Here is an 11,511-nt window from a genome sequence, read left to right as displayed (position 1 = left end):
CAGGGCTTTAACTACTGCCACCTGCAGAGACCTGTTTCCTAAGAGGTCACGTTCTGCAGAGACAGGAATTGGGGATGGTTACTCATCTAGCATTAGCTAATTCTATCTAGGACAAGAGGTCTGGGAAAGACACTGAAATCCCCTGCTGAGATTTAGGGACCCCAAGCAGGGGGAGCCACCACAGAGTCTGGGGAGTAACAAGGTAAAGAGATTCCTGACTGTGTGCTCCCAGGGTCAACTTGCAGTAAAGGTCCCTGTATTAGTTAGCCTTGGCTGTCATCTTGACACGGTCTGGAATCACCCGAGAAGAATCTCGGTTGAGTCATGGTCTTTATCAAGTCGGTCTGTGGACATGACTACGGGTTAATGTGATTGTTTTAGTTGGTGTAGGAGGGCCCACCCCACTGTGGGTGGCACCATTTCCTAGGCAGGTGGACTTAGGCCATATAAGAACACTAATTAAGGGCTGGAGAGATGGCTCAGCGGTTAAGAGCACCAACTGCTCTTCCAGAGGTCCTGAGTTCAATTCCCAGCAACCACATGGTGGCTCACAACCATCTGTAATGAGATCTGATGCCCTCTTCTGGTGTGTTTGAAGACAGCTACAATGTACTCATATATAATAAATAAAATAAAATAAAATAAAAAGAACACTAATTAAGAGCAAACCAACACCTTTCTGGCGGTGATGACCTCCCCAAGAGAACATGCCTCTAGCAGAGGATCTCCTTCATCCCTCTCCAGAAGAGGAGAAGAGGAAACACAAGGGAAAGCGCCTGGTGCAGAGCCCCAATTCCTACTTTATGGATATGAAATGGCCGGGATGCTATAAAGTCGTCTTTAGCCAGGCACAAACGGTAGCCGTGTGTGTTGGCTGCTCCATTGTCCTCTGTCAGCCTACGGTGGAAAAGCAAGGCTGACAGAAGGATGCTCCTTCAGGAGGAAACAGCACTGAACGCCCCTGGTTCAAGATGAGTGGGAACCTTCCCCATAAACACATTTTGGATTGAGAGAGAGAGAGAGAGAGAGAGAGAGAGAGAGAGAGAGAGAGAGAGAGAGAGAGAGAGAGAGAGAGAGAACCAACAAGCAGTGCTCTTCCATTGTTTCTGCCTCCAGGTTCCTTCCTTGACTCCCCTCAGTGATGTATTGTGACCTGGAAGTCTGAACCAAATCAACCCTTTCCTCAAACTTGCTTTGGTCATGATGTCTGTCACAGAAAACAGAACACAAACTTAAAAGGTTTCCACCATTACGTCCCTGCCCCTTGGGCACCTCCATCTCTGGGTCTCTTCGAAGCAAATCAGACACCCTGAAGACAAATCATGTCCACCAGGTGATGCCACATCCCCTTCCTCCCGCTCCCTTCCCCCCCCCCCGCATGTCAGGGCTGAAGAGAAAGGAGACATGGAGCTTCTGCCTGGGTGCTGCATTGCTGTCAGACATTCTAGAGATCCCAGGGCATTCCTATACTTGCTCAATCTGGAGAGGCTCTGGCCAGTGTGGCCAGACAAACAGGCAGACTGTCCAACATGTCCTCATTGTCTGTCCTCAGCTTGGTCATAGACCCAGGGTTGCCCGAGGAAGTGAGGCTTGCTTCTACCTACCGACCTTCCACAAGCGTGGCCAGGGCGGTCTGGGGTCCTTGGGGCTCCCAGGACCATCCTCTTCGCTCTTGCCCATCCCTGTGGTCCCTCCCCAACATCTTCAGCCATCAAATGATATCTTGGGGAATAATAGCCCCCAGAGCTGGAGTTGGTAACCACACTATGGTCCCTGCTTTAAAGGACAAGGCACCCAGTGTCCTCCCACAGGTGCCATGTTGTGGCCATTTCTGTATACCGCCACATCATCCTCTCCCAGGTGCCCCTAGCTGTACACGGTGAAGACCTTGCTCCACGGATGCCCAGGCTCCTTGTTTACCAGCAGGAAAACAGTCCCAGCAGGCGGGTGGGGTGCAGGCTGTCCCTGGCCCCAGCTGTGGAGCAGCTGAGCTCACTGGAAACCAGCTAGGGACCTGAATGCCACTCTTGTCTGCTGGCCGGGTCAACAGCCTCTGTGGCTGCCCAGAGTCTCTATTGACTCAAGATAAGTTCCGGGGGCCCAGAGAACTCACTGTTTGGCCCAGTGTCCAGGCAGGGACAGCTGGGCTTGGTGAGTCCCAGGCTGGGACCCAGTGGCCGGTATTACCAGCTCTGCAAACACGCAGCTGGCCACACACTGTGTCCCTCGTGGCAACACCTATCAGCTTCTTGTGGCAATGCCACCGTGAGGTGGGTGGCATGGCCTTAGAGCTCTGTCCAGAGCAGGTGTGGGAATGACGTCCGATCTTGCCAGAGATGACTTGGTCTTCCGACTCTCACCAATATTTACATTTTCAGCTGTGCAGAAAATCTAATCATCAGACTTCCAGTGACACCTGCCAGGTTCTGCCACATTGGTCTCTGGCTCTGCTGATCTGGGGTTTAGGTTTCTGGAGGCCTAGTGATCTGACAGGTGGGACCTGGGGTGCTGGGGTGGGGGGGAGGACTAGGCCAACAGCAGCAGGAACTCAGGGAGGAAACAAGTGCAGATGCACTCTAGCCTGTAGGCCCCCATCTCCTCAGAGACCCAGAGGCTCCAGCCACTCTGCCCAGAGCTAAACCAGGGCACGTGTCCAACTCACCGAGGCTTGAGTCAGAGACCAGCAAAGAGAAAGGGGTATGAGGAAGAGCTTTCTAGAAATTTCCTTCAGGAAAAATAGCAGCCCCTACCATCAGGAACCCGTGCAGCAATCGCAGCTGCTAAGCCAGCACAGGTAAATGAGTGACCACAGGTGATTGCCCAGCACAAGAGACTTCTGGAAGGTCTTCATCCCCAAGGCCTCCACCCCTTGCCGAGGGAGGCTTTCTTGCTCTGCTCTGGCTGCCCGCACAAACAAACGATGGGGCCACACAGACAGGGACACTTGTGGGCTGTGTCTTCCTCAGAACCCCAGCCTGGTCTATCCCATCAGCACACCTACAGGGGCCAGAGCCTCTGAAGAACTGTCTGGGGTTCCATTGGCCATTAGGAACTGGAGATAAAGCCCATCTATGTCAGGACAAATAAGACGATGAAACCAGAGAAGCCCGAAGAAGATAAAGCCAGCATTCACGTGCAGCAGGGGGAGACTGTGTACCCCCTGTCTCCTGCACCCACAGCCCCAGCCCAGCAGAAACAAAGAGATCAGAGCCAGCCACGTTAATCATTACTGCTCAGCCCAGGGTGAAGGGAGTGGGTCTTTATTTGGAGGAGGAAAAGGAGACTCCATCTGCCAGCCCTATGTGGTCCTCAAACCCTGGCCCTGTGCTGGCACTGGATCCCTGTAACAGAGCCACCCTGGCCCTGCATGCTCATGGCTGGCCACTGCACTGCGCAAAGGACACTGCTCTAAGTCCTATCCTCACTGTGTGGACCCAGGGCTGCCCACCCAGGTAAGGAAGACACAAACTGGTTGACTTGGTGGCCTCATCCAAACTTGAAGAATGCTGCTATGGGTCTGCCCTGAATCCCCAAGCCCAGACCTCACGAGATCTCCAGGGCATACCCAGAGGGGCAAGGAAGCCGTTCTTAACCGTACTAAAGAAGTTCCAACCCCGCTGGGGCTTTGAGAATCCTAGGAGATCCAAATTCACGTGATGCATCCCCCAAACCCCAGCAGCCATCAGAGAGGTGCAAGCCTGTGCCAAAGGCTACAGCTGGGAGTCTCGATCTGGTCCCCTGGCCAGGCTTGAATGGCTGAAGCCTAGAGTGGGAGCAGTACCTTCTCAGGAGCAGGGGAGTAGCCAGGAACAGAGCTTCACTCTGTCCTAGGAGGCTGAGTCTTCCCAGAGAAGAGCTGAGGGCAGACAGCTGACAGGATCCAGAAGAGGGGAGGTACCTGTCTGATGAGGGGCACCAGGGCTACAGGGAGTTGAGAAGCACTTTGCAGAGCAGCTGTGGAGACCAGCGCTGGACACGTGGTACCTGTGATCTACCCTGGAACAACTGCTGTTGGAGATGAAATAGACACATTTCTGCAGGATTGGGGGAATGGCTGACCAGGCTCAACAGAAGGAAGCTGAGAACACCGATGAGGATGTAGAAATCCCCTTCTACCCAAACAAGGCACAAGGTCACAGGCAGCAAGGGTGGGGCCAGGCTCTCCATGAGAGAAGCAAAACCAGCAAGAGGTAGAGCCTTGTCGCCCCTGGAGATTGTATGTGCTTTCACAAGCATCTATGTGCATGTATGTACACGTGCCAGAATGAACTCATGTGTGTGCGTATACCCATATCTGTGTGTTCACGTACATTTACCTATATGCACACACATGTGTACATGTGCTTGTGTACATGTCCGTGTCCATGCACACATACCTGTATACATACACTTGTGTGCTTGTATATATCAGTGTGTTGTGCACATGACACGCACACATATATGTGTTATGCACATATTTGCATCCCCACACATGTTTGCCTACACACAGTGTGTTTATATGTGTATACATGTGTGCTTCTATTGCTGCCCTCAGTGACATTCCGAATACAAATACTCAGTTACAACCTCAACTACTTAATGTTCGATAACAACAAAAAATATTTTGCAGAACAAACTCTCCTCACCCCATGAAGCCATCATCCTGGGCTGTCTAACCTTCACGTTAAATGCTTCTCAATTCATTTGTTTTTCATTCGAATGAAACTTAAGTTCCCAGGGATAATGTCTCTTCCTCTCTAATTTCATGTTGAAATTAATTTTTTGTGCCTCCTCCCCACAAAACAAGATATCACTATGTAGCCCTAGCTGGCACGGGATTCACTATGTAGATCAGACAGGCCTCTGCCTCCTGAGTGCTGAGGTTAAATTTATTTATGTATTTATTTTGCATCCCAATCACAGTCCCCTCGCTCTTCTCCTCCCAGTTCTACCCTCAAATTTCCCTTCTTCCATCCCCCTCTCCTTTTATCCTCAGAGAAGGGGAGGCCTCCCCACCATGGGTACCAGCCCGCTTGGGCACATCAAGTTGCAGCAGGACTAAAGCACATCCTCTCCCACTGAGGCCAGATGAGGCAGCCCAGCTAGGAAAGGGGTCCCAAAGGCAGGCAACAGAGTCAGCCCTCTATTGTGTCCCTCTCACTCATTCAAATTGTGCACGCTTATCTCTACCACCCAAAGGAAAGGTCTTCCTTCCTTTAGCCTGAGTTTAGCTTGTCTATTTTTGTGCAGATAATTTCAAATGCTTATATAAATAAGAACTATAATAAGAGACTACCATTTTCTGTTATTGATCCCCCCCCACCTTGTCTTGACTTGTTTTTATTTTGTTTTTCAGTTGACTCTGGAAGTTTCATAAACTACTTGATGGGAACTGAGCGAAGAGAGATGAGAGGAAGAGAGGACAAGGGTGGGGAAGGTGAGCTGGGGGAGGGTTCGGGGGCGGGAGGGGCAGGAGTGTAAATAGTTTAGATCCAGGGTGGGAGAAAGAGGCAGGTTCCAGAGCTCCTAGGCTCAAACTGGATCCCCAGTGGCTTCTCCGGCCGATTAGGAATCCCCTCGGAGAAAAGAGTGCGGCTAGGAGGAAAGCAGCCGTGCATACTCAGAACAAGTGACCAGACTCTGTCAGAGACAGCTGCACTCACACTGAACCCACCAGCCACAGAGCCTTGGGGCCAAAGCCACCCTTCCTGGGAACACAGCAGTCTGAGCTAGCACACAGGGCAATGACCAGGGAAGGTTCTGTAGGCCCTCCTAATGTTTTTCTGTTCACAAAAGAAGCTCAGGTCTTAGTGAGCTCCCCTTCTGCCCCCAGGGCATACCTTGGATGGATGACCAAGGCCTACCAGGGGATCTGGGCTGTGACAATGTTTTTCCCAATACCAAAGGTCTTGCAGAAGTTTTCCTAGGTTAATGATGTGTCTGATGGCCACAGCTGGGATAAACCCACCTCTTCCTGCTCTTACATGAGACATTCACCCTATACCCTGAGCCCTTCCCCTCCTGGAGTCCTCCTGTTTAGGACCTATCACCAGCTATTCACCAGAGAATGCTGAGTAGCCCAGGCTGGAGGCTCTGAGGTCCTGGACCCCTTCTTCACCCATCTGGAGAGGGTGGAAACTGTGGCTGACACCTCAAAGCTGCCTCAGGCCCCCTGTGGATAGAGGGGCTCCAACTGCGTGGAGAACAGGGCCAACCAAGGTCCCCAGCTCATGGTGTCTGTGTCAGCTCCTGAGGATAAGAATGAGTATCCTAACCTGCCCTGACTCCACCCTGAGTCTCTCAGAACCTTGGCAGCCAAGGGTGTGGGGACCTCCACAGCATTCTCTAATGGAGAGTGGTTTAATTTCCTGTCCCTGTCTTGTCCCTTTTAAATCTCAGCTGCTTTAATGACAAGCGAGAGACTGGTTTCCCGCTGTCTCCCTCCATCACTCCATCTCTGTGCATGTTTGCCTGCAAACAGCTCTGTAGCCTACAGTAAGATCCCTCCCAGCACCCAGAGACGGTAACGCAAGCACAGTCTGGGATCCGGTATCCGAGTAGACGCCTCCCACCCTGCAATGTGGGTCCTCCCGGCCATTATCTACCATTTCCACTCTCAAGCCCATTCCGATTATAGAGGCTTCAGTCTAAGTCAGTCTGTGACAGCTGCAAGGTGAGAGACGTACTCCTGAATGCGACACCCCCAAATCCTGCAAGCCCCTCCTGGCTAACTAGCTAGAGGTTCAAGTGGTGGGGAGCTCCTTTCTCTCCCAGCTCACAGGAGAAGGCACCTCAAGCAGCCTCATCACCCATGCCCCCCATCACCTCCATGCCCACAGTTGGGGCCTAGTACCTACACCACCTCAGAGGGTCAGACCCTTAGTGACCTTCCCCTCAGTGACACCAGATTCAAGGTCAGCGCCTGCCATGATCATAGTTTAGTCTCTCTCTCTCTCTCTCTCTCTCTCTCTCTCTCTCTCTCTCTCTCTCTCTCTCTCTCTCTCTCTCTTCCTCTCGATTTCAACCCTATTAAAGGCTGACTCCTGGAAGTCTCCTAGGGGTCAGTGAGGTGTTACAAGGCCTTGAGGGTGGGATGGAACTCTACCTGATAGAGCTCATTGAGAAGAGGGGCCCTTGACTGCCTCTAACTTTTGGGAGCCCACTACACACACACACACACACACACACACACACACACACACACACACACACACGGAGACAGACTGAGAGAGACAGACACATACAGAGACCCAAATACACAAACACACACACACATTACACACACAGTGAGAGAGATAGACAGAGTGATAGAGAGATAGAGATAGAGAGAACAGAAACAAACAGACACAGATGCACAGACACACACACACACACACACACACAGAGAGAGAGAGAGAAACAGAGATAGATACACACACACAGAGAGAGAGACAGACAGACAGTCAGACAGACAGACAGACAGACAAATACACACACATAGAAAGACATATACACTCAGCCCCACACACAGAGAAACAGAGACAAACATACACAGACACACACACAGACACACAGACACACAGACACACACGCACGCACGCACGCACGCACGCACGCACGCACGCACACACTGCTTTCCAGGCTATGCCTAGACCCTGCCTTATTTCCTTCTAGGTACTGAGGGATGGGGGTGGGGGGGCGTCCCTTGGGAGGTTCCTTGGCAACCTTTCAATTTATGCCTATGCATTTAGGCATTACAAGTCTTCCAAAGCGGAAGATCCTGAATCTGTCCTAGGGATCTCAGGAAGAAACCAGACCACAGTCCTGCCCAGAGGCAGCCATGTTTGATGCTTTTGTTCCACCATTGGCCAGAGAAAAGTCATCCATTCTCTGCTGTGCAGAGCACAAGTGGGGGCCCAGAGAAGCAATGGAACACCGTCCTGGCCCTGTATTTGTCCTGCTGTGGATTCCTCCCAAAAACACTCATAAAAGCACTCATCAAAGACATCCCGAAAAAACTGGATTTCCCCTAAAAGGTGAACAATGGCTCAGTCCTTCTCAGGGAAGAATGTCCCCACATACTGTGATGCAGATGGTTGTCCAGCCCCATACCCTACCTGTTCCTGGCCCTGACCACAGACACCTAACAGGCTATGGTAGAGAGAGCCTGGGCAAAGGTCTTCTGTCCACCTGGAGCTCAGTCCATAGCCCAGGCCTGCTCTGTGTATTTTCCTAGTGTCTCTTTCACTGGGGACCCATGTCTGCTTGGGCTGGAGGTGAGGGTGGGGCACGGGGCGGGGGGAGCGGGCTGTCTTCTCAGGAGGCCTCAGGAAAGCTTCCAAATAGGTGTAGCCAGGCCACTTCCTGGGAAGATCAGCTTGCTTTACAGAGCCCAGGTGGGTGCTCACCAGCGGCTTTGGGCTGCCTGTTTACCCAGACTTGCAAAGAGATTTGAGGTGGCCATGTGCCTGTAAGCTGCAGCCAAAGTCAACAGAAAACCTGCAGAGGAGGAAGCCGGGATGTAGGCTGTTTGACCTGTAGGAAACAGGGCCCTGCACACTAAGCAGTGCTGGCAAGTGGGGAAAGAAGCGTGTGCCCTGTAGCCAGACCCAAGCAAGATCAGCAGAAAGGAAGAAGGGGTGGGTAACCGTGAGAAGCCCCAGCCCGACCCAGCTCACTAGAAAACCCAGACTCCTCCACCAGTCTGCAGGTGGCCACAGTGGCCTCAGAAGCTCGGACGACAAGATGGAAATAGCTGCTTCAGAGGCGCCCCTGCCCTGTCCCCAGGACTTTATTCCCTGGATTTGAGATGCCATTTCTTTGTTTCCATGTGCTATTTGCAATGACGGGAACGCTTGCCAGACAAGCGGTCTATCACCTAGCTAGACGCCCAGCCCCTCCCTGGGGGATTCTATGAACGTCATCTATGACTGAGCCACGCCCAAATTTCTTTTTACTCTTCGTTTTGAAATATTATCCTAACTTCCACAAAGTAATCTTAAACTCTGCCGCTCTGGCTAGTCAAGAACGTGTGGCTCTCCTGCCTCTGTCTCTTGGACACTGGAACTGCATTCTGTCTCACAGAAAGGACCACGGATCCTCACTCTCCTTGTACCTGCTGCTATGGAGGTCCTACAGACTCATTTGACGCTGTCTAGCCACTCGGGACTCTGGGGCAGATACAGGTTGGGTTTTATCTGCATCTTGTGGCCGTGGCTGCTTTCCTACCTGGCCCTGTCTGGGACGTGCTGTGTTGCTAAGGGTCGATCAGTTGCTCAGAGACTTATTTCCTGCCTCAGTGTTCCCTGTCAGAGGCAGGGGGTCCAATTATCTTTTTCTTGACTGTATTAATAAAAGCATTACCAGAAATGGCATTCACAAATATGGACTTCTGCTTTTGTATGTGTGCATGTGTGTGTGTGTGTGTGTGTGTGTGTGTGTGTGTGTGTGTACAGGATGTATGTGTTTATGAATGCATGCATACATATGGTTATATGTAGAGAGGTCAGAGAGCAATCTCAAAGGTCATTCCTCGGGTACCTTTCACCTTGTTTTCTGTTGGTGGTGGTGAAGTTTTGTGTTTGTTTCTGTTTTGTTGTTTGTTTTGTTTTTGTGTGTGTGTGTGTGTGTTTTGAGACAGAATCTTTGTCACTTTTCCATGAAACTCACAAGTAGGCTTAGACTGGCTGACCAGTGAGTCCAGGAATCCTCCCATCTCTGCATCCCAGGCACTGGGGTTACAAACGGACACCACCACACCTAGTTTTTCACATGGACTCTGAGGATTGAACGCAGGTCCTTATGCTTGCGCGGCAAGCACTCCAGTCACTGAGTTTTCTCCTCGTGCTCTTCTTAAAGGGAAGACTGCTCATCTGGGGAATGAGATGATTATCTTTTATGGCTGGCAAGAGCTCAAACTGCTCCCTTCCTTTTGCGTTCCCTCTGTTCTCTCTGGAAACCCAAGGACCTAAGTCCATGCATGTCGACACTCAGAAAGGTATGAGATGCCCACATCTGCATTATCCTAACAGTGAAAAGCCAGATGCCAGCAATCTGCCAGTGGTCGTCCTTCTGATTTAGCCGTCTCATTGCTGTGACAAAATACTTGGGGAAAGCAACTGAAGGAAAGTGAAGTTTATTTAGGTGCAGCCCATCGTGATGGGAGAAACACATGGTCAGAGTGTGAGGTAACTGGTCGTACTGCAACTGCAGTCAGGAAGCAGAAAGAGATGAATGCTGGTACTCAGCTCACTTTCTCCTTTTTGTTCAGGCCAGGAGCCCAGCCTAGGGAATGGTGCCGCCCACAGTTAGAGTGTATCTTCCCAACTGCGTTAACTTAAGCCAGAAACTCCTTCCCAGACATGCTCTGAGATTTGTTTCCATAGTGAGTCTAGGTCTTGTTTTGTTGAGCATAAACTATCATTTATCACTTGGAATAGGTACAACAAAGCTGAACCTTTGGGGGCTGGATACTGTGACGGAAGCTAGCAGGTATGGGGTTGAAGGGTCAGAGGTCAGCAGATGCTGACAAGAAGCCCTTCAGCTGCCTGGTGGAAACCTGGGTGCATCCTAGGTCTCCAAATCACTGATCCACACATCAGAGTTAGTGCATTTATACAACTCAATGGGAATTCATTGTTCATTATGCAGGCCCTAAATAATGACATTACCATGTGTCAGAAGAATGGGCAGGTGAGGAGAGAACTCCTTAGGCAACTGAGGCTTGGAGTCAGGCAACTTGCTGGGTGGGCCAAGAGGAGAAGTGGCTGAGCCTTGTCCTTCAGGCTAATGTCCCCCGCTGCAGAGAGCATACCTGGGCCTGCATGTGAACAATGACCCCTCTCCTCACCTTTCCTGCACATGTGAAAGTGTTCATGCTGGGCCTTAGCCTCCTCACCTAAGAAGTCTCATGCTAGGTTTTATTTTGTCTAGAGGCAATCTTGTTCTGTAGCCCAGGTTGACCCTTGGCCTTGCAATCCTCCTGCCTCAGATACATGAGTGTTAGGGTTACAGGTGAGTGCCACTATGCCTGGCCTAGTGATGGGCTTTTCAAACTGAGGTGTGTGTGTGTGTGTGTGTGTGTGTGTGTGTGTGTGTGCGCGTGTGTCTGTGTGTCTGTGGGTGTGTGTTTGTGTGTGTGTCTGTGTATCTGTGTGTCTGTGTGTGTGTGTGTCTGTGCATGTGTGTGTGTCTGTGTCTGTGTGTATGTGTACTTGAGTGTACTCATCTGTGCACACACATACGGAGGCCAAAGGTCAACATTGGATGTCTTCCTCAAATGCTCTGTATTTTAATTTTTGAGACAAGCTCTCTCATTAAACCTGGAGCTCGCTGACTTGGCTGGGTTGAGAGGCCCACGGGCCCTAGGAATCCACCTGTGTCCATTTCTCCAGCCCTGAGTACAGACGCACATGCCCGGCTTTCTGTGTGGGTTCGGGGGTTGAACTCAGGTCCTCATGCTTGCCCGCACTGCACTGAACCAGCGCCCCTGTTTCTCATAGTCTTCACATAGTTAATGTTCCGGTCTTTGGTGGAACTTTTTTTTTTCTCTTT

The 11,511-nt window shown here is 51.1% G+C and overlaps 2 pseudogenes; both read left to right on the top strand.

The window, feature by feature from the left end:
* Nucleotides 1-707: 707 nt before the first annotated feature.
* On the top strand, nt 708-955 carry LOC116885676 (annotated as a pseudogene).
* Nucleotides 956-1,322: 367 nt separating this feature from the next.
* LOC116885879 overlaps nt 1,323-11,511 on the top strand; it is a 44,042-nt pseudogene continuing 33,853 nt past the window's right edge.

This window comes from Rattus rattus, chromosome 16 (assembly GCF_011064425.1).
Source record: "Rattus rattus isolate New Zealand chromosome 16, Rrattus_CSIRO_v1, whole genome shotgun sequence".
Classification (NCBI taxonomy): domain Eukaryota; kingdom Metazoa; phylum Chordata; class Mammalia; order Rodentia; family Muridae; genus Rattus; species Rattus rattus.
Note: the sequence above shows the minus strand (reverse complement) of the source record. Positions and strands in the feature narration are given on the sequence as shown.